This window comes from Equus quagga, chromosome 11 (genome assembly GCF_021613505.1).
Source record: "Equus quagga isolate Etosha38 chromosome 11, UCLA_HA_Equagga_1.0, whole genome shotgun sequence".
Taxonomy (NCBI): domain Eukaryota; kingdom Metazoa; phylum Chordata; class Mammalia; order Perissodactyla; family Equidae; genus Equus; species Equus quagga.
Genome location: NC_060277.1, coordinates 91193775 through 91221080, shown reverse-complemented (window position 1 = coordinate 91221080; position 27306 = coordinate 91193775). Strand labels below are relative to the sequence as shown.

Here is a 27306-nt window from a genome sequence, read left to right as displayed (position 1 = left end):
AATCACAGATGGAGTTAACAATCTTATACACATGATGTGCTATTTCACTTAAGCCAGCAAACGAAGCATGGCAGTGGCATTCAGGCCTCCATGGTTCGTGCACTTCATGACTCCAGGGTAACACCAAGAAAACAGACCAGATGCTACAATTGATCACCTGTGATCAAGGTAGGCTTGCATCTGATGGAAAACACATTCTTACAGAACAGTTTGTCTAGTAACGAGTAAATACGTCTAAGGCAGTTTTACAAACCCTAGTTACCATTAATGCCAGGAGGAGCCCGAATGAAATCTCAAAATTCTTACTTAAAACTATCTTTTTGGGCGGGTTGACAATGAACATGTGAATTTTACACGTTAGTTAAAAGCATAAAAGTTGGCTCTGGAGGTGTGGGGTACAGGCTCAGCTCTACACTGAGTGATCATAAAACACTAACTTGAGTTTATTTTGAAGTTTAAAAAAATACTTCAAATTTGTCTAACAATTAACAATTTAAGAATTCTCTAAACCTAAGAAAAGGACAAATTTAAAACGAGTTTATTTTAATGGCTTGTTACTACTGAACCATGGTCCATTATAACCACCAGAAAAAAAACCAAAAAAACAAAAGAACTTTGGTCTTGGCCATTTTTTCTTCTTTTTTAGCTTTTCACTTATTTTGTAGCCAAGTCATTTTTTTTTAAACAGTATCACCTCTCTTCCCATTTTTAAAAAATGTCCAACCCAGCAGCTAGTAGAACTGGAGAATCAGCCTTAGACTCTGAGGAGCTCTAACCACACAACCTGCTGAGAGGGAAATTGACCAGGAGAGCACAAGTCTAATTAATTTCACTCATGGCAGGCACCATGGGCAAAGTGTTCAGCAGCAAAGTAGCCTGGTGTCACATGAACTCTCCAGCACTTCGTGCCAACTGCCATAGATGCCTAGCAGAAAAACAATTTTAGAAAAGAGGAGGCCCATTTGAGGGTCATGGTTTAAGAACCTTTGTAGGAGACAACTAGCACCAAAATATACTGTTCCTGGATGCAAACAGGTTAACACAAGACCGTCCAAGTTCTCCAATGAGAAATTTATTTTCCAAAGCTTAGCAATTCCCCAGTATGCCGACAGTTCTGACGTTGAATGCATCTGTTATATACCACCATTTATTTTCCTGTACACTCTACTAAGTCCTAACCTGTGAGGCTACACCAAGAAATATACTTTTAAATATCTCTGTCAACTCTGCTACTGCTCAAATTCCAAGGAAGGTAGTATCAATAGCAAGTAGCAGCAATCTCTAACAGAATGCTTCCGAGCAGGTATTATGAGACCACGAAGTTGTTAATCATTTTTGACAAGAGATTAAAGTCAATCAATATACATGATTTCTAACTAAAACATTAAACTTTGGAGAGTAGACAGAAGTAAAAAAGAAAATGTAGGGGCCGGCCTGGTAGCGCAGTGGTTAAGTGCACATGTTCCAATTTGGTGGCCCAGGGTTCGCCAGTTCGGATCCCAGGTGCAGACATGGCACCGCTTGGCAAGCCACGCTGTGGTAGGCGTCCCACATGTAAAGTAGAGGAAGATGGGTACGGATGTTAGCTCAGGGCCAGTCTTCCTCAGCAAAAAGAGGAAGATTGGCAAATGTTAGCCTCAGGGCTAATCTTTCTAAAAAAAAACAAAAACGTATTAATACTGTCATGATACACAGATAATGCTTTCAATGGAACCTACACAGAGCACTCTTTGCTGCCTTCTTTTACACTTATGAACACTTCTGTTGCCTCCAGTAGACTTAAAACTCCTTCAAAGGAACTCGCAACTATTCTTCGCTGTATCCCCTTATCACCTAGCACAGCCTGCCTGCAACAAGGCATTCAGCACAAATACTTTGATGACTGAAACATTTATCCAGTTGCGTTCAAGTTCATTAACTTTTCTGCTTGTTTCTTTAACATATTTATAAAAGAATCCTTCCAATAATGCTGAGTATATTAGATTTGCAATGCAATGAGAATCATTAATTTCTTCTTTTGGATGAGTTACACACAAAGCCGAAAACTCCCAGCCTGGCACCTCAAGTTATCAGCCCTGGTAAAAGTAACTTTTTCATCCAGTATCAAGTATATCTTCATTCTACAAAAGGAGAAAGGCTTGTTATAATTTCATTTATTTTGAAAACAGAAATCAGTAATTCGAACTAAACTCTTACATAATCAGGATTCTTTCAGAATAGAAGATGAATTCCCTGTACAATAGAGGGAAATGTCTCCATAGTTTAACCTGAAACATATGCAGAGCTGGGCTAGAACACTCTCTGAAAAGTGTTACATAGACAGCTTGTGCAGTTATTTTTTATCTTTCTCTTATTCCCTGTAAGCATTCCTCAATTTTCAACCTAATCCAGTCACCCAGAGAATTAAAAAAAAAATCAACTAACACAGGTATATCACATGCATGATATCCATGAGTTAGCCTTATATCTATCAGTCTTAAAATACAGAAATAAGATTGTGGTGCTATTAGATTGAATCATGTAATTGCTTTGTAGGCCAAAAATAGTCGAATATCGCCAATTTCATGTGGTTCAACATAACACAAACATGAACAAGCTAGATGGCTGGGAACATAGCTTCTTGCCAAAAAATGGTTAGGGACTTTTCACTTTTTTTTCTTTTGGTTTAAAGCCTTGTACAGTTTCCAAGTAAGGAAAAAATCCCAATGTCATAACTATTTTAAACCTGAGAGACGTCTGCATTTTCAAAAACAGAAGAAGCCAAAAAGATTGTTGACCAAAAAAAAAAAAAAAAACAACTATAGCAAGACTTGAGTATACTCTTTTTGAGAAACTGATGTGACCTCAAAGGGACATTTGTGTTTCTTCTGTTCCAGCGTCTGCAATCATATACAGCGCAGGAGGTAATAACTTCTTTTTCATTACCCCAAGGACAGATTATTACAGGTCATACTGACGTTTTCTGTTGCAAAGTATGAACGACTTTTGATATTTGTTATGGGTAAACTTCTGCAGTTCAATCTAGTCTGACAAAATACTAAATGCACTTTTATTTTTTTAAATTTAGAGACACTTCTTAAAATGAAACTAAGGGCAATCAAGAGAGACCTCAATCAGCAAAGGAAAGATTGGGATTTTTTTTTTATGTCTCTTATCAGGTTCATGCTTTGTAAAATTCACAAGTTAAAGATGACTGCTTTTTTTATTATTGAGATAAAACTGACACATAACATTGTATTTGTTTTTGTTTAATTCTTTAACAGAGGGATTTAGTATTAGGTGAATCTAAAGATCAAGAAGTCATCAAAAGCCTAACAGAAAAATGGGCAAAGAACACTCAATGGTTTCCAGAAATGTAAATAAGCAATGGTTCTTAACTATGTGAAAACATGTTCAATTCTCTCTCATTCATAATAAGAGAAATGCAATTAAATTGCACATGGATTCACCCAGTGAATTGGCAAAGATCAAAATGTTTGATAACACTTGTCCAGGGTAAGGAGAACATTTCTGGTTAGAGTATAAATTGTTACAATCTCCATGAAGGGAAACGTATATCAGAATGCATAAGAAATGCATATCCCCTTTGATCCAGTAATTCCATTTCTAGAAATTTACCCTGCCGATATATTTAATATGACAAACAAAAGGTTTTTCACTGTCGCATTATTTGTAATCATGAAAGAATGGAAATAACCTAAAAATCCATCAACAAGGAATTGATTAAATAAATTCTGATACACAGTGTAATAATAGTATCTGCAAAAAAAAAGGAATGGGGAAGCTCTTTCCATTTAAATAGGCAAAAATATTTCTTTGTTTTAATATATATAACATCTCTGGTAAAACTACACAAGACTCTGGGGATACTAGTTACTTCCAAGGAAGGAAATTGGGTATTTGGGTGGGAAGGAGAATTTCCATTGTATTCCCTTTTGTACTTTATGAATCGTGAACCATGTGAATATATTACCTTTTCAAATAATAAATTAAAAATTTAGAAAGGAATTAGCAGCCTTTACCCTTCTCAGGCACCATGCTTTAGTCATTCAGGCCTTTAACTCTATTTGGTAAACACATCGGGCTCTTTCCTCAGCCTGGAGAGCCCTTCCTTCCCCAGATCTTTTCACAGCTGGCTCCTTCTTGTGATTTAGGAAGCCTGTCAAATGTAATATCCTCAGAGAGGTCTTTCCCGACCCCCTGATCTGAAGTAGCCCACGTCTAGCCTGCCCCTCTCATCACATTACCCTATTTTATTTTCTTCTTTATTACCACTGTCTGAAACTATCTTGCTTTTATTTTTTCACTTATCTATTGTCTTCCCCACTAGAAGTTAATAAGCTCAATGCGAGAAGAGCATCCCTCTGTGCCTAAAATGGTATCATAACTGGCACTCAACAAATATTTGTTCAATGAAACTATTGTTGAATAACTAAACTCACTGTCTTTTGGGATCATATTTTTCCTTAATGAGCTCTAGTTAAAAGGTTAAATTTTGAGAGTGGCTGAATGAATAACAGCCATAGGAATCTAGGCATACTTTTAAAAAAAATTAAACAAAAAAGAAAACTATCAGTTCATCTCACTCCAATTTTAAAGAATTCATTCAATACATTTCCAACACTACACTCTTCTTTGATTAAAAAAAATTCCAAGAAAACTTGGGAGAAAAGGGAAGCCTGTAAGGTTAAATGGAAGTTCCTGAACCCACAAGACCACAGTAATATAAGCACATTTTCCAGAACAAGTCAATCCTGGTTATAGAAAGTACCATTACAGCAGCTGTCAGGAACTCAGGCTAGACCACTATGTTATTTCAAATTAAATTCTATACAATAAAATTCCAATACATAAAATTGAGGCAGATCTTTAGCATTTTCTTAGATTTGACCCATAATTTTCCTATCTGCACAGGGTTTGATTCCCTTAAAAATGACATGTAGAGAAAAGATAACATTAAATATATACATGTGTAAACTTGTATATATATTTATATATATATATATGTTTGGAGAGAGAGAGAGAGATGTTTATAACATGTCTAGATATACAACTAAGTTTTTTCTATACCAGGCTAACATGGGGAACATATTTTCTGCCATACCCAAATATTTATCTAATTAAGAATTGAATTGTTCTTGCAACAGTTGTATATAAGGAAAACTCAGAAACCAGTATAGTATTACATATGTAATGTCAGTACCTTTAAGATTTTCCCAGTCTACAGATATCTCAGGCAAGTATAGACTCTGAAATAATTCTGAGGATTAGATACGTTTTCATACATAAAAAGCCTATCTTTCCCTCTTCTCCTCAATCTAAGTGTTATAAGAGAGAGTTTTATAGAAACAGCCTGGCTAGTAAGGCTCATCCAGACAAAGTCAAGCTAAAGATGAACAAGGAGGTACATGAAAGAATCACAAGGCAGGGAAAGCCGTGGGATAACCAACAGAACACTCCCACTGACTGCCAAACCTCAATGTGTGCCAGCTGTTTACAGCCTTACTGCCCTTCTCTAGAGGTTATAAATAACTACAAAGTGTCCTTGTCCCCAAGGAGACCTTAGCAGCCAGCTCAAAGGTTAAAATATGGAATAATTCTCACCTTGGAAGCAACTTTTCCAGTTAAGAAAAAAATCAAAGAGCAGAAAAATTTATTGCCAATTTAAGGGCCACGGAATCACTCCCTCCCCTAAAAACTATCCATTATGTAAGAGCTGTTGAAACAGACATGCTAGCATAATTCCCTACCCCAAAAATATGTCCAGGGAGAATGCAATGCATGTTCTGCTCTAAATGCAGAGGTCTGTCCTGGAAAGGGGCAGATGCCACTTAATAGCCTTGTAAGACTGCATCTCCTTAGACCCTAAAAAGACTTCTGAGTTTTTGTTTTCTTTTTAATTTAGGGCCAAATGACTATTGAGCTAAATAAATCTACATAACAACATTGGAGGAAAAAAATTCTTTACTTGGATGGAGGATCCAGCGGAATAAACCACGGCTGCAACAACCACAGGTTTCACAAGGTCTGTACTAATGCCATCAGGTGATGTGCTGCTGTTGTTAATTACTGAACCCCTGCAGGGGGAAAAAACAACTCCTCCAACTGCTTTTTAAGAAAAGGTAGACACGGTTCATCAGATTAGACTTTTCCATATATCACTTTCAAAATCATCCTTTGGGAGAGGTTGGAGATGGAACAACATGAATCCAAATCAGCACACAAACCTGATTATAAAGGGGCTATTTCACTTCAAAGAGGATCTCAGTTCCAAAGGAAAGCCCCTTTAGAAATGAAGTTAGACAGGCAGAACCAAACAAACAACAACTGCTCTCTCACCACAAACTATAATAAGGTGTTGATTCCACTGACTGGCTTGGGCAAAAATCTCCAGGGCCACAAAGAGCAAACTTAAGAAAGATGAAGATTTTAACACATCCCACGTGTTATCAAAGATTTCTCCTCTAGGTTGAGAAGATTTATTCTTAATCAAGAGCTGGGACAGAATTTTAAAGAGGAGGAGAAGGAAGAAGAGGAAAAAAATCTTATGGCTAAGAAGATTCTATTTATTACATAATTATATTCCCAAAGCAGTTTGAAAATTTGAGAGGTTACAGTTTTTCACCCTCTCCCTTCAACTGCAACTATGATGAACCTTATAAAATCCACATAGTAAACAGAGGAAAGGCTTGGTCCTAATGCAACTTAAGCGTGTCCAATCTGCAAGGAATTCCAAAACAGAAGAGTCATTTCATGGAACAAATAGGCAGAGGTTGCATAACCCTGCAGGGTCCTCTGGTCTTTATAGAAGCCAAATTCAACATGCAATTCTCTTTAGCCATCTATACTTTAGTCAAGCCATTTAAAAAGATTTCTTGCTAACACAATTCGGCTCCAGAACGGGCCCAAGGAATGCATACCAAAGAACAAATTCTAAATTAGTCTTAGGGTATGCAATTGAAATAAATTCATTAACTTAGAAGCTGAAAAGGCCCACCTGCTCCAGAGGATTTGGTAATAACACAAGGGCAACCAATTCTCTTCAGCACTAACTACTACTATCTAGCAGTACAGAAATGAGTATTCTCTCAAGACACTTTTCTTTATGAGAGACACCTAGACCTCCCTCCAACTACGAATGGGAGATGGAAGTAAATGCACGCTTTAATCGCCTCCTTTAACTATGGTCTTAACTGAAGTAACCTGACGACTATTTACATGGACCCGTGCTCCTCACCTAGAAACCATCTGCAAAAAATAAATTCTCTCTCCTCCTGAAGTTATTAAAAATAAGCCAATTTCTATGTTAATGTTAAGGTTCTAATGAAACTAAATGGAACAAAGGACTGGCAGAAAGTTCTCAGTTTGAAATGTTCATTCCAAAATTCATGACGCAAGGAAAAAGTAAGACCATACAGACAGACAAAACAGGGGAAAATCAGACAGAATGTCTGTCTTAACAGAATTTCTTGGCTCCTGATGATTTGTGTCAGAATTTAAAAGATTAAAATGCAGTAACACCTATTTTACCCAATAAAACTCTGTAAAAACATATATAAGCATTTGAGGCAAGAGTCTCATGCCACAAAGCAAAAATTTTCAGATGCCAGCCGGAATGGTAGAAAGATTTTTTTAAGTTACTCATAGAAAGATGAGCTCTAAGGTACATAACACAAAGGCAGTCGGCTCAGAATCAAACTCCTTTTCCAGAGTAAAATGAAGCCCATGAATTGCTTTAAGGCATCTCCTTGTATAAAATGTAATTCTAATTTCCCTGAAGATCTTTTCTAGGGAGAAAAATAATCTTACTCTAAGGTCTCCATATCATGTATTATCAACCATTGATTAAAAATTTAAATCCAAACATCTTTTCTCCCCTCCACCATTGGTGTAAAGTCATCCTATGCACAGCAGTCACCAGAGGAGACCTGAATAAATAGCTCTGCTTTATGCCAGGAAAGAATATTTAGAATAAATATTCTTTTGAAGCCACTTATGAAATATGTTTAACACTGTTTGTAAGGCTCATTATTAAAAAAAAAAAAAAGACAACACTTAGATGCTTACCTTATATGACTTCTAACTTTACATGCCACTTGCACTGAAATGAAATAGTAGATTGCACTCAAGATGTGAAGATGTGCATTTTTTAAAGTCATAGTAAATATTTCTACACATTTCATTCCGCTTTTTGCCTCATGATCTTAAACTATGTTTAAAATAAAACTATGTAAAAACTCACCAAGTTAAGTCAAAGTCAGTAGGAAGACTCTAATTTGTCTTGTCTAACAGGAAATCACTGTTGGAAATAAAGATGATGAATCAGACAACTAGATTCTCAATCTCATAAATCTTTACTTTGGCTATTCTGAAAAGTGGAACTCTTACAAAAGCAGGTGATACATTTGTTAGCATTTACTAGTCAAAATTACCATTCTTATATCTCAACACTAGTTCTGAGTGCTCTATTTATTAGTCATCTCTCAAAAAGATTATACTTTGAAATTAGTCAGAAAAATCCAAGCTAATTTTTCTAATAAATTGGCCTAATTTGTTAGTACAAAGAAAATGAAATAAATGGCTTGCTCATGTGAACATTTAAAAGAGGGGAGTGATCACTTTTGCCAGCTACTTCACAAAATGTTGAAAGAACTACTAAGTTTTTATGTAAAATACCCCTTTGTAATTATCAAGTGCTCTGTTGGTCAGTTACACCAAAGCAAGATACATTTAAACAAAGCCATGTATCCTATGGTTTCAATAAACAGCTGTCACACTGAAGTTCTTGTTGAAGACTGGGGAAATACCTTGGGTAACCACCACTACCACCACCGCCCTAATGGTCTACCATACCCTACAAAGTGACTCAAAACAAAAACAGGGATAAATGTGGTTGCAAGGCTTCCAGGAGCCTCACCTGGGCAGAAAATTCTGGCCCTATCTTCTCTTTTAGTACTGCATACACCGTGGGTGATTCTTTAAAAACAGAATCTTTTCCTGAAAAATTTAAACACTATTTTTAACTGGTACAAATGAGCTGCTCTTATTTTGGTAAACCAAGTCTGGTTACTATCAGTAATGGAATGAGCCCTCACCAAAAACTGTCCTAAACTACTGACACTAAAACAAGACAGTCTTGCAGAAGATTCAGCAGTAATAAGAGTCCGGTCAAATTCATTTAACACATATTTACTGAACACCAAGTGGGCAACACATTCTTTGAGACACGGTAGTAAAAAAAGACAGACAAGGTCCCTAACCCTCTGAGGGTAGACAGATAAATGCCTTTAAAACTTTATAAGTAACTACTCTGGCAGAAGATATCAACTATAACAAATGAAAATGCTCTGAATATCTGTGATTCTTAAAGTAGAAACCAGTACCTTTAATCTTTTACTCTAATTTTTTTTTTTAAGTTTAAGGCTTTGGCTTCTCAGTTAATTCGCTAGAATGAACATTTTTAGTCCTAAAGAATTGGTAACATTTTTAAAGAGTCTGAAAACACTGGTAAAAAATAGGAGGAACAGGGACACTCTCACACTGTTAGTAGGAGGACAAATTAGCATACCCACTTTGGAGAAAGTTTATTATTATCTAATAAAACTAAAGATCCAGCAATTCCACTCCCAAAATATGGACCAGAGAAGGCCCAGCACATGTCTGTCAGCATACATAAATAAGAATGTTCACAGCAACACTGTTCATAACAGCCAAAAACAGCATCCATAGTAGAATGAATATATAAGTTGTGGTACGTTCATATAACAGGATGCTATATGGCAACGAAATTAAATTACAGTTCTACAATAACAACATAGATGAAAGTTAAAAACATAGTGTTAGGTTCTGAAAGAAGACACAAAAAACCACACATAGTATCATTCCACTTATATAAAGTTCAAAAACAGACAAAAGTAAACTATATTGGTTTGCAATGAATCCTAGGTGGTAAAAATCACAAGGAAAAGTAAAGACATGATTATCAAACACGTCAGACTAGTGATACCTCTAAGCCACGGTTTGGGTTACGATGTAGAAGAGACACAGAGCACGATTCTTCTGGGTGCTGGCAGTGGTATATTTCTAGGTCTAATTGGTGGTTATGTAGGTACTTGCTTTTTATAATTAATCTTTAAACTATACAGTTACGTTTTGTGTATTTTTCTATGTTTCATAATAAAAAGGTTCAAAACAAATTAAAATAATCCAGTAGAGTAGCTGTGTGTGTGTGTGTGTGTGTGTGTGTGTGTATGTGTGTGTGTATCCTCCCATGTCTACAGGTGAATACAATGTCTTGCACAGAATATACCCCTGATTTTTTTTCCCCAAGACAATTCAGGATGGAGAACTCAGTAATGAAGCAGGGCCCCCCAGGAATGGACACCTATAGACAGGCTTTCCTACTGTACTTCCTTTCTTTGAATTTAAATGCAAATACCTGAGATCTGTTTTTCAGGGAAATTTTCAGTACTGACACAAATGTTTAAATCTATGTATGACTCACCAGTAGCCATTAGTTAATACCAAAATTATTTGCAAGAAATAAACAAAAGCTGTTGAAAAAGGAAAGTCAGAATACCAGTACTTTTTGGCTTTACCTTTTTAGTTTAATCGTGGCCCCTGATAGAACCTCCAGTGACTTCCCGTCTCACTCCCAGTAAAAGCCAAAGTCCTTACAATGGCCAGAAAGGCCCTGCACAGTCTGGACCTTATCACCTCTGCGGCCACATACATTCTCCTGAGCTCACAGTGCTCTGGCCACACTGCCCTTCTTTGCTGTTATGTTCCTCAGACAGAATGGGCTCATTCCTGCCTCAGGCCGTGTGCTCGCCCTTTTCTCTCCCTGGATACCTCTCCCCCTAGATCTTCTCCTGGCACACTCCTCCCCACCGCTGCGTCTTTCTCTAACAGTCACCATCTCTGTGACGCCTTCCCCGATACCCTTCAAAATGCAAACCTCCCCTCACAGCCACAATCCTATTCCTCCTTCATTCCTTAATTTTTTTCTATAGCATATAAAGTCTTTCTACCATAGTGCATCTGGAATTAAGAAGGCAGATCCTTGTCTGTTTTATTGCTGCACCCAGACAGTGTCTAGCACATGGAAAGCGAGAAAAAATACTTCTTTAATAAATGATTGAATGAATCTCCTTCTCTTTTGCGAAGATTAGACAGTAACTCTATACATTCAACAAACAGAATGTTTCCCCTCTCTGTATGTCAAATTCATTAACAAAGTTTGTTTCGCTAACATGTTTCAGGTTTATGCTCTTGTTAACATTAATGAGTTACAGGTAAGATGTACATAAAGTTGATACAAACTAAATTGTATTTTCCCCTAACAAATGTGTGGTGCCCATTTTCATGATAACAATGCTGGGAGAGCCCAGGGAGACAAGGCCTCTCCTGTACTGGGGGTGCGGGTGTGTACTGGCATACCCACTATGGGAACTACCTGATAGCCACCACGAAGACTGAGTGATTGCCTCCTTTAGCTATACTTTTCGTTTTTAAAAAAATGAGCATGTTTTACTTTTGTAGTAAAAAGAAAACAAAACGTAAAGAAAGAATTACACAAACAAAATACAATTTCACGAAGAAAATTCTTTATATTTTGACTCCCACAGAAACAACAAAGGCTTCTGTTATGTATCAGATGAAATAACCCAAGGTGACTACAGTTGGAAAAAAATTGCTTTTTACTTAGGAACTAAAAATTTTATAGCAGAGTTTTCAGAATGGAAGGGAAAACAAAACTCCGTGGTGTTAGTGTTCCATATAAGAACATAATTTTATTCTAAAGAAAGACTTAAAATAGGAACATTTCTTTGCAGCATAAAATGTGAGATTGAAGTGACAAAGCGCAGGGAACAAATTCCACTCAAACTTAGTGATTACAACAGCATAAGGAAGATAAATCACTACACAAAACTGCCTCCTGGGTGACATGACCAATACTCCTGAGTACACAGAGAGCTTACACTCCACCCAAGTTAAAGTCAGAGCAAGCCTAAGTCCACAGGCTACTGTCCAACCATAATACTTGTGACCTGAACCATATCCCAAGACATGATAAATCGGAGAGCAAATGCCCAGGCATCTGATATTCCACAGTTATATTTATTACCAAGATTTCCATCTTAAGGTCTTATCAATTGTTTTTAAAAAACACTCAGCAAATAAATCCTTCTCAAATTTTTAAAGATAGTTGATATATTCATGAAGTGAATACATATTCATAGATGAGGCGGCTGCCCAAACTAGTTAAGAAAGGAAGTACTACTCAAACACACGCAGCAGGCAGTGTACCATTAGAGAAGAGTAACAGTTTTCATTTGTAACACTTCAGCATTCCAAGTGCTCAAAGCTCTGAATAAGATGCACATTTAAAGGAGGAGAAAACATGGAACATAAAAATTTAAAATATATTCAACCCCACAATAAGGAATAAAGCATAGGAGATTAAAAACTCCACGAAAAAAAATTATAAATGAGAACCACTGGTCATTGAAATATATGGTCCCTGAACAAAGCTTATCTGTAATAATTCTAATCTAAATCTAAATAATTTTAATCTAATCTGAAGGCTGACATTTTTAAAATGTTTAATTTGGCTAAGAATGCTCCAAGACACTCTTTCATAAATACCAGCTATGTTTGGGTCATGCTGAACTTACAAGGTAACACCCGAACTGCATAAACTGTATTGGAGATCACTAAATAGTTCAACATCTACTAGGTGAGAAGTATTCTAGGAGTTAAAAAGTAGGTTAAAAAAAAAAACTTACAAGGGAGAAGGATCCCACAACTAGAAGGACCTGCAACTAAGATATACAACTGTGCACTGGGGGGGGTTGGGGTTGGGGAGATAAAGCAGAAAAAAAAAAGAAGGGAGAAGGAGAAAAGGTGAATAATTACTAACATTTATGAAAAACAGCTATTAAATATGACACAATAAAAATACACAATATTAAAATGCAAAGGCTGAGAAATTTATCAGACTCCAAAAAGAATCCATAGGAAAAGAAAATTTCAGAGCCTCTGGCCCTAGTAAAAGAAGACTGGCATTCCAAGTAACGGAAGATGCTCCTCATCCTCCACTCTCCCTCAAACAATGATTGTGAATACCAAACTGGTGGACCAAGTGGGAGAATCAAACCACCAAAACAACAAAAACAACAACAACAACAAAACAAAAAAAGGAGGAAGGAGGAGAAGAAAACCATAAAAGGTATGTAGGAGGTTGTTGTTCACTGGAGTTTTGTCTGTAATGGTAAAAAACAGAAACAATTTAAGTATCTGTCAAAGGGGTTTGGAAAATTGAAATACTCAGACCATGAAATAGAAATAAAACAGCTAAAATGTGGGACCTAGATCTCTATGTACCCAGATGAACAGATGTTGAAAAAGAGGAAGAACTGAAAACGATGACTGCCATGGAATCTGTTTAGATATTCATATGCACACTCTCTCTCTCTGCACTGGAAGGATGCACACTAAATTCAGGGACTAGGTCGTCCCAGGGGAGGGAGGGAGGGAAAGGCACTGAGAAAGTGCATAAAGAGGACTTCAGCTGAAGGTGTCTGTCACAGTCTCTCTACTTCTTGTTTGACTTTATTTTTTTTAACTTTTCAAAAACAATGAATTCAGAAGGAAAACTAAATTAGAAAAGCTTTAAAGAAAATCAACGTCAGAGCAATATTTTAAATAGACAATAATGTAGTCTGAATCAAACTAAAAAAGCCAACGACTTCAGTACAGATCTTCTCAATAATTAAAAATCTAGCTCTTCTTGGTAAAATATTTTCCCCAGTTGATGGGAGTTACTGGGGTTACTTAAGCAGAGGGACCAGAGAGACTGACTTCATATACTTCAGTAAGAAAGCACATTTTAAATAAAAAATAATACTCATAGTAAGCCAGCATGTCCTCAGAGAGACTGAATCCTCTTAAGGAACCATGTTTCCACAGAACACCTTCTCTTTCCTGTCCACGATTCTACCTTCTGACCTGAAGACTTGTCCTCCACCTTGCCCTCATTTTACTCATTCCCCTTGAAGGACCATCTCCCCCTTCTTTAAACGCCTCAAATTTTAGTACCTGTACTCAAAGACAGATTTTTTTAAAAAGAGACTTTTTGAAATGATTTAAGCTTTTCCTCCTCTTTCAAATATGTTTTTCTTCCCTCTTTACTTTTTCCATCCCCAGCCTGGTTTTTTCCCTTCCACTCTCCTGCTGACCAACAGTTGCTTTCAACTGCTAGCAAGCCTCGAGCATGTTTATATTTTTCACTTCTTAAGGAAAAGATACTCCCAAGTAAACTGAACAAATTCCCACTCCACAGCCCAAAGGTCAAATAAGGGAAAAAAACTAAAGCTAAAAAATACTACAAACTAAAAAAATTTTGCTGCCTTTCATTTTGGCATTACCGCTAGGAATAAAGTTCTAACTACCAAATAAGACGGCAAAATCAAACTTGCTTGTACATTTTATCATCTCTATAGCATTTAAATTGATCTGGAGTCCTCTGTTTCACAAGTCACTCTGGCTAAGGATCATAAGGCAACTTACAACAGGTCTGTACAGTTGAGTACCATAGCCTAGCGGAAACCAGAGCATCAAGAGTCACAGTAGAGGGACAACCCGTGCACTTCCACCCCCATCCTCCTGGTCTTCTTTAAACGGTCTTCCAAAGATCTTTTGTGTTCAATACTTTAAGCCATATTCCCTCACAAGTGGTATTCAGTGCTCCACAGTCTTCAAAGTACTTTGACATTCATGATCTTATTTGAAATTTTTAACAGCTCTGTGAAGCATGCAGGGCAAGTATTTTACAAATAAGGAAACAAAAGCTCAGAGGTTACAGTCTGTCTTGGTCACATGGCTATCAGCAGGTTTGAGTTCAGAGCTCAAGTCTTTCAACTTCTAATCCTATACTTTATAATTCCTGTGACTAGGTGATTCTTAGACCAGGCATGGTCTTTCACTGAACTTGTAAAAACTGGAAAAATATCTGATAGAAGACACATTGCTATATCCCAGCTTTCAACTCCAATTTCATTTTCAAGTGGCAACTCTTTTGAAAAGTATGCTCTTTTGTTCTTACGAATTCTGAGCACAATTACTAATGGGGACCTGGGAAAATTACTGATAGGCTCATGCCTACTTTCACAACTGCCCCCGGGGAACAAATCGTATGTCCTAATACTTTTAGAATGACTTTCTATGCTTTAGTACCTAATCATCATTAATTTTTAAAAAATAAAATGTCTACGGTTCTAACACACCAGAGTAATTTTCTAGTCTGAGTTTCTGAGAAACCAGTGTCTTTTCCTCTGGAGATCTCTCTCTCTCCTTTGCCACAAGATTACAGAACTAAAAAGCACAATTTCTATCATTCCTTAATTATATTCGAGATGTCTAACATGACCATCTTCTACCCAGTTGCTCAAGCCCAAACCCCTATCTTTTCCTATCCCATCTATCAGCAAGTCCTGTCAGCTGTCCTGCTTCCTAATGTATCCCACATTTACCCAGTTCTGTCTAATTTTATCCATTTCTGTGCAGCTTTCTCTCACCTGAACCAGAGTTAACTGGATTCTTACTGCTCTCCTAGCTTCCTCTGAAGCACAATCTATTCTCCACATAGTAGCCACAATAAACTTGAAAAAAGTAAATGAGAACATGTCACTCTTCCATTTAACCACACTTGGAATACAATTCAATCTCTTTATCTGACCCTATAGGGTTCCATAAGAGCTGGCCCATTATATCAAATTCATCACCTACCCCTCTCCTGCATTACTAATTTCTCTGCAAACACACTGGCCTTCTTTTTACAGATAAGCCAAGTCTGTTTCCACCACAGGGCCTTTGCATTGTTGTCCCTCAGCCTGGAAGACCCTTCTAGATATTCACATTACTCGCTTGCTCGTTATTTGGGTTTAGCTCAAAAGTCACCTCTTTAATAAAAGGCCTTCTCTGACCACAGTCAAAAGTAGCAGGCCCACCCCTACCTTCTATAAATTTGATTTATGTGAATTAATCCCTTACACTGTCTGTGGTCTATAGCCTGATCATCTTCTGAGTGCACCTACAATACTGCCATTCTGGTCCTGTAAAGCTAAAACCAGAACCCAGACAGAGGGGGCTCTGCTAAGATAACGCCCAGTTCGCAGTCAGAAGCAGCCCCCTGGTCTTTTTCTTTTCAGCATCCAAAAGAAACTTTATTAAATGTTCTTTTTTCTTTTGGGTGTAAAATGTTTAAACAAAGCCATCATTAACCTTTGAAAATGTTCCTATTATATCGATTTAGGCTTGTCTTTTTAAAAATTATAATAGCAAGCTCTAGACTCTATATTTTTTGTTTTAAAGAAATCACTAGTTTTTCATAACAGGGACTGGGGATCTGGGATCTGTTTTCCAAAATGGTAAATTGGCTTACAAATAGAAAAATAAAAGGTAGAAATAACAGCATTTTGAGAGACAGAGATATAAATAATACCAACAATTTTAACAAATGCCTTATAGAGTGACAGTAAAAGTGAGAAAACTTGCTAACACTGCTTAATTCTTCGAGAGTAAAAGATCTGGATAAAGTGAAGAAAGTTCTGGGGCCGGCCCCGTGGCTGGGTGGTTGGGTTTGCACGCTCCACTCAACGGTCCAGGGTTTCACTGGTTCGGATCCTGGGTGCAGACATGGCACTGCTCGTTGTGCCACCCTGCGGCAGCGTCCCACATGGCACAACTAGAAGGACCTACAACTGGAATATACAGCTATGTACTGGGGGGCTTTGTGGGGAAGAAGAAGAAGAAAAAAAAAAAGTAAAGAAAGTTCTTTTACTTGCCTGAATATTCTTCGAGGGCAAGGGGCTTGCACCCAGAGCAGCCTGTATTGTGCCTGGCACACAGAAGCTGCTTCATAAACGTCTGGTGAATAAAGGAATTAGTAAAATAATTCTGGAGATATAAAGGACTTAATGAACATCCACTCAAATGATTTTGTTTTACAGATCAGGAAACTGAACCCTAAAGCAGCTTAGTGGCTTGCCTAATGTGATATATTACACACAGGACACTAGGAGCAGAGCTGAGACCAGAGCCCAGGCTATTATACTATCTCCCCATAGTTATGTTGGAAAAAGCTGGTGTTGGGCTCAAGAATTTCAATGTGGGTAAATGAAAGATAATGTCTTGGTGAAAAACAATCAAACTGTAATTAACTGTTCAATTGTGATTTCAAGCAAAAAAGACCTTGGTGAAGCACTATAGTTACCCCTTATGTAGAATCCAAATGGACCAACCAAATTCTCTTCATTATCAGAAAGCATACTGGAAACAAACCAGAAAACACATGCAACATTGACATCCCCCAACCTAGCTGTCCAGTCTTACCTAATGCAACTGTTCAAATTAAGTCAACTGTCAGACAACCCAATTCCACTGCTCAGTCTACATTCACAACAGAATTAACGTGGCTATACAAACTGGATTCCTCCCTAAGGAGGTAGGGTTACAAAGATAAATTTGCAACTCTATTTGTTCTTGGCCCTCTATAACCTTTTCTCCCTTTCAATTCAACCAAACCTTTACTGATTAAAACTGGACAGACATGATTTGACTCTGATCCTCAAGATGTGAAAAGGCTCCTTTACCCTATTTCCTGAAAACCCCTTCCCATGAAGCAAAGATTCATCTGATCAGCTTAATCAAACTTACTGGAGTGCCCATTTTGAGAGTTGCCTATGGATTATTTACATTTTGGGAGAGTAAGTTTTCCCCACCTATACAAGCAGTAGAGTTACAAGCAAAGACAGATTTTTATCCTAAGTCCAACAAAATCTTAACATTGATAAATGTGTTTCTATTGCTTGAGCCCTAAAGTGAATCAACTATAAAAAATATTCATTGAATGCAGTTTGGATGTCCAGTCCCATGTTGAACCAGCAGCCTCACCAATACCAATTTCCTTGCTTGGTTTGAATAAAAAGAAAACGTTTCTGGCCTCGAGGAGTCAGGAAAACACTCAACATATAGTTAAAAGAAGCAATGCTCACATTTTCGAGAACTGGGAACTCTTCCTCAAAATATAAATTTTATTCCATTAAACAATTTTTCTACCATCTTTTACAGTACACTTTGCCTTTAAATAGTAAGCCACTTAGAAGTCACAAAAATTATTTCTCCATCTATTCACTGGACAGAATAAAAACTAGATGGAACAAAACTCTAGATGGAACAAAAACTCATTAAAAGCAATTTTAAAATCTAGAATAGTCAGCTAGGTATTCAAATCCAAAAGAGAAGCTTTGGACTCTAGACACAAACTTACTTCAAATATTAAATACTTGCAGAACTCATAAGTAAATTCACTTTTAAAGGACTGGGTCTCCAAAGTTACAAAATGCGGATAAGAGTTACCACTAGCACTTTATCCTTATTGCCAGAGATAGTTACTCTAAGAACTGTCTTACAAAGGTCAACATTTTATTGGGTCTTCCAAAATCAATCCTTCACAATGAGAAACGGACATCAGTTAAACAAACTGTTAGAATAAGAATAGAATGAGTCAGTATATTCATAAGCCTTTGCTGTCCTTGGGACCTGAATCCTACTGCAGGCTTTGTAGATACTTTCCTAAATCTGAGTTTTCTCATCTTTAAGTTGGGAGTGACTGTCCAAGAATCTCTAAGGTCCCTTCCAAAGGTAAAGTTCTATGCCCCTTTGGAAATATTGTTAAAATTATTTCTGCCTCTCTTCACGTATGCTTTTTGAAAACTAAAAGTAATACATAGACATCATAAATAATTCAAAAGTTATAGAAAGCTATAATACAAAAGAAAGTACAAGTTTCCTTCCAGACACGCAAATCCATCTTCTAAAGGCTAAAGCCAATCACTGTTTTCTTCGGTATCCTCAGAAACAGACAAAAAAACTCACAAAGCCAAAAAAGGGCATGTACATACAAGCATACAGACAGAGACACACACACACACACACTCTCCTATTCCCCAGAAGCACACATATAACTCATTCATTCCAAAGGTGCAAAGAACTCCACTGTACCCTGATGTGTGGTTTCCAAGTTTTTGCTACTGCAAAAATTGTAGCAAATAGGTCTATCTGAAGATAAGTGCAAGCAAGCCCAAGAGCCTGTGCATTGTTGTGACAGATATTGTCAACCGCCCTAAAAAATGTTGTATCAATATATACTCCCTGCGTGACTGCCTGATTCTCCGCACCTTTGAGCATCCACTCTCCTGATACACTATTCATCCAGGATGGCCAGAGACAGAGAGACATAAACAAATTTTTAAGCATGAGAGCCAGTGAGACTCATACCAAAAAAAAAAGGCCAGAAATGTCTTTTATGAATTAAGTGGACAAACTCCTGCCAAAAATACAGCAGACACGATGTGTGGTACCTGTTTGTTTACAAGATTTAAGCGTTGCTGTTTCCTTGAGGTGTTTGTAAGATAGTGACAGAAAATAAATTGCGTAGGGGGGACCACACACAAGGAGAGTAGGTGAGCTACTTGTATGGCAGATTCTATGAATTCCAAGGAGACCCAGTTTTGTCTTAGATCACAATGTGCATTTAATAACACATATGGCTAAATTCCTTCACATATAATTTTGCCACTTTCACCCAGAGATGGTTATCAGCACAGTGAGAGTCAATCTAGTTCCTTAGCTTTACCACTGGCAAAGAATCCCTATTAATTGAGCTGCTTATCCCCAAATTAAATGGGATGGTACGTGATTCCAGAGGTATAAAATTGTTAATAAAGCACATAAAAGGTAACACTTGGTGTATTTTAAAAGTGTTTTTTATTAAATAATTGGTATAATGTCTAGCATGTAGCCGATACTCAATAAGCGGCTGTTCATTAAGTTAATCACATCATCCACTTGGAAAATTATCATGGTTTAATAGGAAGTACTTGCAAAGGACCACGTAAATATCAGGCAACTCTAGGAGTGTGTGTGCGCACACGTGTGTGTAGGGAGGAGCACACGAGTTTCTAAAACAAAATAAATACATACAAAAGTTCTCATTTTACTGTCATAATTTCTTATTATAAGTATTCATTACATCAGTAACAGTATGCTATCACATTTTGGGGGGAAAAAGAAAAAACCATACCTTAGTCTTACAATGAAATGTGAAAAAAAATTTTTTTATTTTAGAATCAGGGAAATGCAATACATCTAATGTTATGTTTGTCTTCAGCAGAAGCTCCCTCTAATTTTATAAGAAAAGTAGGAAAACACAATTTGGGAACAACCACTATGAGATTATTCCCAACACATTCTTTTCTCTCCTCACCCAAGTAAACCAACCACACTCAACACTAAATCTCTCAAGAAAATTGCCCCCAGTTTCTTCTATTATCAAAGGATCACTAAAAAACCCACAATTTTAAGCATCAATCAGAAGCACTCAGAATCAAGGCCAACCTTATATACACCCACACGTGAAACTAACCAAGCACAGCAAGTCCTATGCTGAGCATCTCTTCAAAATGAGGATGGTCTTCTCAGCCCTCGCTCTAATTAAACCGCAAATGATCAATGGGGCCCAACTCCAGACACTGGACTCAGAGCAGACAGTTCCAGGTACCCAACAAGGCACCAGCTGGGAAAGGAAGGGGGAGCTGAACTAAACGGGACACAAAGTCAAAGATAAGAGTTACTTGGCAAAGGTCCTGCCCATGATATTATCAAAAAATCATGTGGGAGGTCCCCAAAATCTACCACTAATAAAGAAACCCTTACCTGTAGGCCTATGAATTGGGTAGATCCTTTAAGATTGGCTGCAGCTCAAGAAAAATTAAAGTCTTCTAGGTGCTGGCAAACACTACCTTATGGAGTTCAACGTCCCATCTACCAAACTGAATTCCGCAGATTAGTAGACAAAAATTTTAGGTTAAGAGTTTTCAAATAAAAACTATAAACCAAAGAAAAACAAATACTACAATCACATTATTAAAGAGGCAGGCCTCAGACTGGAATGAAATAATCACCTCCTTCAATACAATCTACTGTTTCCAAGATACACAAGAATTTGTTTCTTGGACTTGAGATTGGTATTAAGTGGCAACGGATCAAGGAGAAAAAAATAAATACTGGAAACTAAATCAAAAATCAAATCTAAAGACATTCGATTTAACACTGAGCTTGCAAATACTGTTAAAAACAGACTAAAGCCATATTTGGTTGGGTTCTTATGTTAAATGGCAAACTATTATGACATAAAAGAAGATAATGGCTCATGATTGGCTGTAGACAGTTACTACCCATACTTGCCACAAAAGTTTATCCAATCAGATCATGTAATACAAATAACTTCCAAAATTAAGTAGGTTTTTTTTCCATTGTATCTGTTTTTAATGAGCATGTACTCTATACCAGGCACAGTAGTCAAGACACAGTCTAACAGAGGAAGGGAGGTGTCTTAGTTTTCCATTGCTGCATAACAAATTACCAAAAACCATTGTCCAACGTCTTTGAGACTTCCATATAATTTATAATTAACCCAATCACTTCTATAAATATCTCATGTCAATAAACTTCGACTTTCACAACTGATATAAATTTAGCTAATTCAAAATATCTTTATATTATAGTTAGTAATAAAGATGATAGTTATACTCATTCTTTATTCTAGAATAAAATTATGACCTTTATTTCAATTTCTACCATACTTGAAACAGATGAAAGAAAAACTTTTTTAAATTCTTAAAAGCACTGTAGATATCTATAGTGAAATCATTCACAATTTACTGAGGAAAAAAGACTGAATTCAGTACAGTGGTCACTATCCAATTTGTAGACTTTTCAGATCCTGATTCTTGTCCCTCTATCTTCCAGCAGTGATAATCAAGTAGGAGGAGAATGGATAAATTTAAAACCACCCATTTTCTTATGTGTGAGCCTGGTCAAAGAATTGGTGAGAAAGTTTAGAGAAATTCGTTAAAATGAAGTTTTGGTATTATAGTATGGTATTTGGTATTATATTTGGTATTATATGTCTTTTTCTCCTGATCCCCACGACCAAAACCCAACTTAATTAGTGCAGGACATTAATAAACTACAGTATCACCTTAATTAATGCAATACTTTCTTGTTTCATTCCTGCAGAATAAGCTGGTTTTTTGTCAAGGCATCTTTGCATATGTTTTCTCCACCCAGAATGCCCTTCCTTCATCTTTGTAAACATCTACTCTAATCTCTCCAAGTAGAATTAAATGCTTCCTCCTCCTCTATATGTAGATCTCTTGCTGTTGTAATTATTTGTCTTTCCCACTAGACTGAGAATCCCAGGAGGGCACTTAACTGAGGGTTATATTCACCTTGGTAAGCCTGGTGTCTAGGCAGTGCCCAGCAAATACTAGGTGCTTAATACATGTTTGAAAAAGGAATGAGTGAATATATCATGATCCAAATTAAATGGCCTCAAGGATTTTTACTTCCCTTTATTAAGATTCTATACTTACCAAGTCATCTTTTGCCAGCACAACACAGTAGTTACTAGTTGTATGATTTCCAGGCAAGTTACTAAAAATACCTCTCTGTGCCATGGGCTCCTCAACTATAAAATACAGACAAGAACATCTCCCTTGTAAGGTTATCGTGAAGACTTAGTGAGTTGAACACATGAAAAATGCTTAGAGCAGTGCCTGACACACACATACTACGTGCTCAGCAATCAGGAGTCACTATTATCAGTTTTTTAATAATATCCTAACACGAGGAGGGGAATGGACTGAGAAGACACATGCTGGGTAGCTCATGGGAAAGACTACCTACCCCTCAATGTTCATTAATAAAATGGCATTCTAGCTTATCTGTCAGCCCCTTTTGAGTTTGGTTAGCCATTTTTTCCCTAAAACCAATCAACAACTCTGGTGACACTGAAGAAACAGAGTTTACTCGCAAAATTGAGGAATGCATCCTGAATCTTAAAGATTCCATCAAGTTAACAGCATCCTGAGAGGGCTTGTCAGAAGAGCTAGTCGGTCACCTTATGACACCTCACCTTGATTCTCTCTAAAAGGCAACATTTTGGTCAAAGATAGTACAATTTAGTGAAAAGAATGTGATGCTAGGAGGGAGAGACTCAAAGAATGCCGCTAATTAGCTTTGAACATGATTGTATATTTTAAAGAGAAAGTCTCTGAGTTTAAAAAAGTACTAGTCAGTTCTCGATTATTCATAATAAAGGAGGTAAAAAGTGGTATAAATAATTCAAAAGAGATAGTAAAAAAGATATACTTAACATTTTACTTTGGAATGTATTATGTAATTTTTCCTACAGATTTATACCCAAAATTTTATCTGGGCTGAACTAATAATAAAACATATTTACATAGCCTGGTCATACATTACCGACATCATGGGAGTGAATTCCAAACAAAAGAAGGATGCCAGCATGAGATAAATTCCTATGGATAATTTACACAAGGATAATTTAAAACTGACTATTAATATATAATTCCTCTCAACCTCACAGCATCCTCTTGAAGCTCAATCTTAGCCATAAAATTCTTTCAAATGAACATCTCCAAATATCATTTAGAACTAAAAGATGAGAACAACTGAGTTTCCAAAGGTGAATCAATCTAGACCTGGAAGCCATGAAAGAATCATCCAATTGTGGATTTTTGCTCCCACAGATGTGGGGGTGCATTACTGTGCCTGAGGAGCTAGAAGTGGTATCAGCCTAAAGCAGGTCAATTTATTCTACAAAATCAAGGTATTCCTGAAAAGTTATGTAACAATCTCAGTGCCAGAAAGGACTTGAGCAACCAGCTTGTCTAAACCCTTTGATTTTATAGAAGAAACTGAGATCCACAAAAACTGCAACGTCTGTCAAACTACAAGATAAAATAAACATCTAAGTATTGGGAAGTTCATTTTTCAAAAAATATTTTCAATTGACATGTAACATTGTATTTGTTTTAGGTGTACAACATAATGATTTGATATACGTATACACTGCAAAATGATTACCACAATAAGTTTAGTTAACATCACCACACATAGTTACAAAAAAAATTTTTTCTGTGATGAGAGCTTTTAAGATAGACAGGAAGTTCATTATTTAAGTAATTCACTTATATAAATGAATTTCTTCTATATTTCTTGTAGAAAGAGACTTTAATGTATTCAGTTTGCTTAAATTGGGCCGCATCTATATATCTGCTTTTTTTTTTTAAAGATTGGCACCTGAGCTAACAACTGTTGCCAATCTTCTTCTTCTTTTTTTTTTAAATTCTTCTCCCCAAAGCCCCCGTACATAGTTGTATATTCTAGTTGTGAGTGCCTCTGGTTGTGCTATGTGGGACGCCGCCTCAGCATGGCCTAAAGAGTGGTGCCATGTCCATGCTCAGGACCCAAACTGGCAAAACCCTGGGCCACCGAAGCAGAGGGCGCGAACTTAACCACTTGGCCACGGGGCCAGCCCCTATATATCTGCTTTATCTTATAGTTCCATACTGTCCAATTTCAGATTTACTAAAAGTAAAATTGGTCCCCTGGGATATAACTTAACTCCCATAAGTGAAGTCCCACTGCACCACAACACGAGCCTTTCTCTCCAGTCAGTCTAGCGGCTAGACTCTAGCCCATTTGTCAGCTCACACAATCATGCGCCTTCCTCAAATCTGTTCACATCCTTCTGAAAGCCAGGAATGCTCTCCTACCTCCTACCTGAATATTACCCTTCTGGATCCAGGTCAAGTTCCACCTTGCCTTGAAGCATTTCCTAAACACCCCAGTTCACTCTGGATTCCTATCACACTTATTGTCACTTTCTTGGCAGTTAACAAACGTTACTTAGAATCCCTTACCTCATAACTAACAGCGGATGCCCAGAACTGCAATGTGTATGTGTCTTTCCCTACCTCCAAATTCTCTTTCGGTAAGTCTAGTGAAACGGAATAGGTACTTAAAAACAAAACAAAATAACTTACCAGATGGGAAGAGGAAAACAGCTGGTACAAGAATAAAATTGATTTTTTTCCATTATTAAAATGTCCTTTAATGCTGTTTAAATATCTTTTCAACTATAAAAATATTTAAAGAATAATTAGAAAAATGGAACACTGCCTATCCTTCAGCACAGCAATTCCACTGCCACTTCCACTTTAGGAACCCATGCTAAGGAATCAATCTGATCAGTGTATAAAACATTTATGTACAAGAGTGTTCATCACAACATAATTTACAAGCAGACACTGAAGAAAAAGGAAGCTCATTAGTAAGGAATCGGCCAAATAAAATATGATACATCCATACAACAGAATTCTATGTAGTTACTTTAAAAGATTATTTTTTAGTGACATGAAATTTTTTAGGTTTTTATTTTTTCTATGTTTCTATTTTTCCATTATTTTATAATCAGAAAATCTTTTTATTTTGAAAAAAATACAGCATAGATTTTGAAATTACACACAAGACTTTTTAAGGATATGTGCATACAGTGCATTACTCACATTTACTACTATCACCACCCCTAAAGGAGTGACACACTAGCTCATAAAGAGAAGTCCCTAACAATGTATCCAAGTCGAGGCATAATTAACTTCCCTGCTGTATTTATGTTGTTTCTTCAAGCCAGAAGTTTCTGAGATAATTTACCAATAACTTACACTGAAGGAAGTTTCTCACCTATGCAGAGGACGTTTCCTTAGGTGCTGACAGGATGGCAATGAATTGAGTCAAGTTATATTCCAAAGGTCAACCATCACCATTACCCACCGCGCCCCATCATCAGATTACCGACTGAAGGGGAACTACCACTGATTTAGCAACTCCAATCAACAGATTTGAGTACTGAAGTAGCTAAGGCTAACATGGAACTCTGTCTTTGTGTTGACGGGATTTCAACTTCAATGGCTCCAGAGCCATTCCATTTCAGGTGCTCATCCATACTCTCATACCTTAGCAAGGATCTTTTGGAATTTTCTCTACTTCTCAGATATCGACTTCTAAGTTTTTCTCTCTGAACTCCTATTCCCTCTACCAAGAGGAAGGAAAGAGTTAAGATGAGAAAACAAAAGTATGAAAGCTCTGGAGGAGGACCTAGCTGGGTATACTGGAAGAATAGAAAGCAAGCCAGTGCAGCTTGAACATGAGACACAAAGGAAAAGACTGTACAAGAAACAGGCAGGGACCATATCGCAGAGGGCCTAACAGGTCACGATGAAGACTCTGCACGTTGTTATTTTCAGAAATGTTGCCGCTCCCATTGTGAATCAGTTTTACATAAATGAAACATAAATGAAACATAAATTTATGTTTCAAACCTCATCTGCTCTTTTAAAACCCAGTGCAAGAGATTCGACTGCCTGCCCGCTAGGCAGCCTCTCCTAAATGTCAACACATGCAAAGCCAAACACTATCTTTTTTCCCAAACCAGCTCCTCCTGACCATTTTATATCTGCTAACAGACGGATCATTCACCCAGGCTTGATATGGCAAAGCTGTCTTTCATTCCTTGCCTATTGTCCACCCCTACTACACACGGGCTCCAAAGGTCCTCAAATCTCCAACCTACTCTTTCTTTTCTACTCCCACTGCCACTATCCTATTTCACTCTAGCACCAGTTCTTGTTCACATTACTGGAACAGGCTAACCAGTTTCCACACCTCCAGTTCTTTCCCCATCAAATTTATCCTATATGTCATCTAGATACTTTTAAGACAACCAATAAGCAGCTGATGCATAAATTTATTACCTCAAGTTCTGACTTCACTTCAAGCTCCACTCCTATATCTGCCTACTTAACATATTTATACTTAGCCTCATTCCCATCTCAAATTTAACATGTCTAAAACTGAACTCCTGATTTCTGATCTTCCCTCCAAATTCCACACCTACTCCTCCCATTCCTCTCTCTCTCCCACTCCCATCTCAGTAAGTGGCACCTCTATCCATCCAATTGCTTCAGCCAGAAACCTGGGAGTCAGCCTTGACACTTTCTTCTCCCTCAACCCCCACATTCCATCTATAATTAAGTTGATTCTTTAACATACTTCTCAAATCCATCTACTTCTCTCTATCGCCTCTACCACTGAGTCCCACCTGCAAGGACTCTTACTTAAGTGGTGTGAGGTGCAGCCCAGGCATGGGGAGTTTTAAAAGCTCCCCAAGGGACTCGAACACGCAGCTAAGGGTGAGAACCGCTGCTCTGCAGGGTCTGGCCGCCCACCAATCTCTCTGACCTCATTGCTACTTTCTGCCTTGCTCACTTAAATCCAGCCACACTGGCCTGGTTCCTTAAACATGCCAGACACAAA

At 37.3% G+C, this 27306-nt stretch overlaps 1 protein-coding gene across 3 annotated transcripts in view; it reads right to left on the bottom strand.

The window, feature by feature from the left end:
• SPOP (speckle type BTB/POZ protein) overlaps positions 1-27306 on the bottom strand; it is a 61307-nt gene that overhangs the window by 21393 nt on the left and 12608 nt on the right. Inside the window, exons 2-3 of one of the 3 annotated variants that reach the window (XM_046676210.1) lie at positions 8243-8299; positions 8068-8101 (exon numbers count right to left, since the gene is read on the bottom strand). The exons of 1 other annotated variant lie outside the window; for it this stretch is intronic. The gene's annotated coding sequence lies outside the window, so the exon portion shown is untranslated. The remainder of the gene's footprint in view (positions 1-8067; positions 8102-8242; positions 8300-27306) is intronic. One more of the 3 variants, XM_046676209.1, reaches the window with a different exon arrangement.